Below are 2,650 nucleotides of genomic sequence, written 5' to 3'. Positions count from 1 at the left end.
TTGGACGTCCATAGTAAAGAGGAGGCGGTTGGGACCAGGAAACTGGAAACTGTCAAAATGATGTAAGGCGTCAGAAGAGTCACGGATGTAGGTGGGAAGAGACTGGACCAGCGGAGAAAAGATAGAGTCAAGATACAAAGAAGTAAGTTCAGTGGGGCAGGAGCAGGCTGACACAATGGGTCTGCCGGGACATTCCCGTTTGTGGATTTTGGTTAGGAGGTAGAAGCGGGCTGTCCGGGGTTGCGGGACTATGAGGTTGGAAGCTGTAGAAGGAAGATCTCCAGAGGAGATGAGGTCAGTGACAGTCCTTTGGACGGTGGCTTGATTTTCGCCGATGGGGTCATGGTCCAGAGGGAGGTAGGAAGAAGTGTCTGTAAGTTGGCGCTGAGCCTCTGCAAGGTAGAGGTCGGTACGCCATACAACAACAGCACCACCCTTATCTGCAGGTTTGATGACCATGTCGGGGTTAGACCTGAGAGAACGGAGTGCCTCAAGATCAGAGGGGGACAGGTGAGAGTGAGTGAGGGGGGCAGAGAAATTGAGATGACAAATGTGCAGCCGACAGTTTTCAATGAAGAGATCAAGAGCGGGTAAGTGGCCAGGGGGAGGGGTCCAGGTAGAGGGAGAATGCTGGAGGTCGGTGAATGGGTCTGCTGGTCGGGAGGAGGACTCCTGGTCAAAGAAGTGAGCCTGGAGGCGGAGAAATATTTTCTGAATTCAGCCCGAGGGGATTTCCATGGATGCAGTCCCTCACTTCACCTTGTGGGGGTACCTTACACAGTGGTCTTCCCCAGTGAGCCTTTGCAGTGGCTGCCCCAAGCTGTAGTGCGTCCCTCAGCACGTAGTCTTGGACCTTGGAATGTGCCAGTCAGCATCATTAGGTCATGGACAACTCTTTGCGCTGGAAGACCAGCAAGTTTCGGGCAGACCAAAGGGCGTCTTTCACCGAATTGATAGTCCTCCAGCAGCAGTTGATGTTTATCTCGGTGTGCATCCCTGAGAGCAGCCTGTAGAGCACAGACTCCTGTTTTACACAGCTGCTTGGGATGAACCGCAATAAAAACCACTGCATCTTTTTCTACACCTGCTTTGCAAAGACAGACAGGGCAGTCCTCTCTCCTCTGTCTTGTTTGTTTGCTGTATTGAACCCTTTGCTGAGTCTATTAGGAAGGATGCAAGCATAAGGGGGGGGGTTACAATCCGAGGCAGTGGAGTCCCTCAGGTTAAAACTTCCCTGTACCTGGATGACGTCGCCGTCTTTTGCTCGGATCCGCTGTCCGTTCGCAGACTGATCAGCATCTGCGACCAGTTCGAACTCGCCTCGGTAGCCAAAGTTAACCACGGCAAGTGCGAGTCCATGTTCTTTGGGAACTGGGCTGACCGATCCTTTGTCCCCTTCACCGTCAGGTCAGACTACCTGAAGTTGCTCTGGATATGGTTTGGAAGGGCTGGGACGTGCACCAAAACCTGGAAGGAGCGAGTAGCCAGGATACACCATAAGCTGAGCATGTGGGAGCAGCGATATCTCTCCATTGTGGGGAAGAACCTGGTCATCAGGTGTGAGGCGCTCACATTGCTGTACGTGGTGCAGGTCTGGCCCATCCGCCACTCCTGCGCTGTGGCCATCACCCGAGCCATTTTCCGCTTCATATGGGGTTCCAAAATGGACCAGGTCTGGAGGGACACGATGTTCAAACCCCTGGATAAGGGCGGGAAAAATGTACCCAACGTCGCCCTCATCCTGATGACTACCTTCGTGTGCAGCTGCATCAAGCTGTGCGCAGATTCCCAGTACACAATCGCCAAGTGTCACTACGTGCTGAGGTTCTATCTGTCCCCAGCGTTGTGAAGGATGGGCCTGGTCACATTGCCGCGGAATGCTCCATCCAGTTGGACCATACCGTACCACCTCTCCTTCGTGGGAAAGTTTCTGTGGAAAAACATCTTTGACCACCAATCCTTCAGGTAGTGGTCTGCACGGAATGTCCTCAAGGCCCTACAGGAAAAGGAGATGGTGGATCCATTCGGATGGTTCCCCGAGCAAACTGCCAAAGTCATTTGGCGGAATGCCTCATCACCAGAACTTTCACACAAGGATCAAGATGAAACTTGGCTGGTGGTGAGAAGAGCCCTCCCCATCAGATCCTTCCTGCACGCCCGAAGTCTCACCCCCTCCGCACAATGCCCTCGAGGTGGCTGTGGTGGGGAAGAGACAGTTGCCCACCTCTTTCTCTGAATTGCCTCCAATGCAAGTATATCCCTCCTTAAATAAGGAGACCAAAACTGTACGCAGTACTCCAGGTGTGGTTTCACCAACACCCTGTACATTTGTCGCAAGACTTCTCTCCTTTTATACTCCATTCCCCTTGTAATAAAGGGTAACATTCCATTTGCCTTCCTAATTATTTGCTCTACCTGCATGCTAACTTTTTGTGATTCATGTACGAAGACACCCAGATCCTTCTATACCGCAGCATTCTGTAGTCTCTCGCAATTTAAATAATATTTAATTTATCTGTTCTTACTACCAAAGTGAATAACCTCACATTTTCCCACATTATACTCCAGCTTCCAAATGTTTGCCTGGATCCGAGAGGCCCTGGCGGAATCGAAACTGAGCATCGATGAGCAGATTATTGCTAAATGCGTG

The sequence above is a fragment of the Heterodontus francisci genome, unplaced genomic scaffold, assembly GCF_036365525.1.
Source record: "Heterodontus francisci isolate sHetFra1 unplaced genomic scaffold, sHetFra1.hap1 HAP1_SCAFFOLD_1965, whole genome shotgun sequence".
Classification (NCBI taxonomy): domain Eukaryota; kingdom Metazoa; phylum Chordata; class Chondrichthyes; order Heterodontiformes; family Heterodontidae; genus Heterodontus; species Heterodontus francisci.
The sequence above is the reverse complement of the archived record's forward strand: the minus strand, read 5'-3'. Positions refer to the sequence as shown.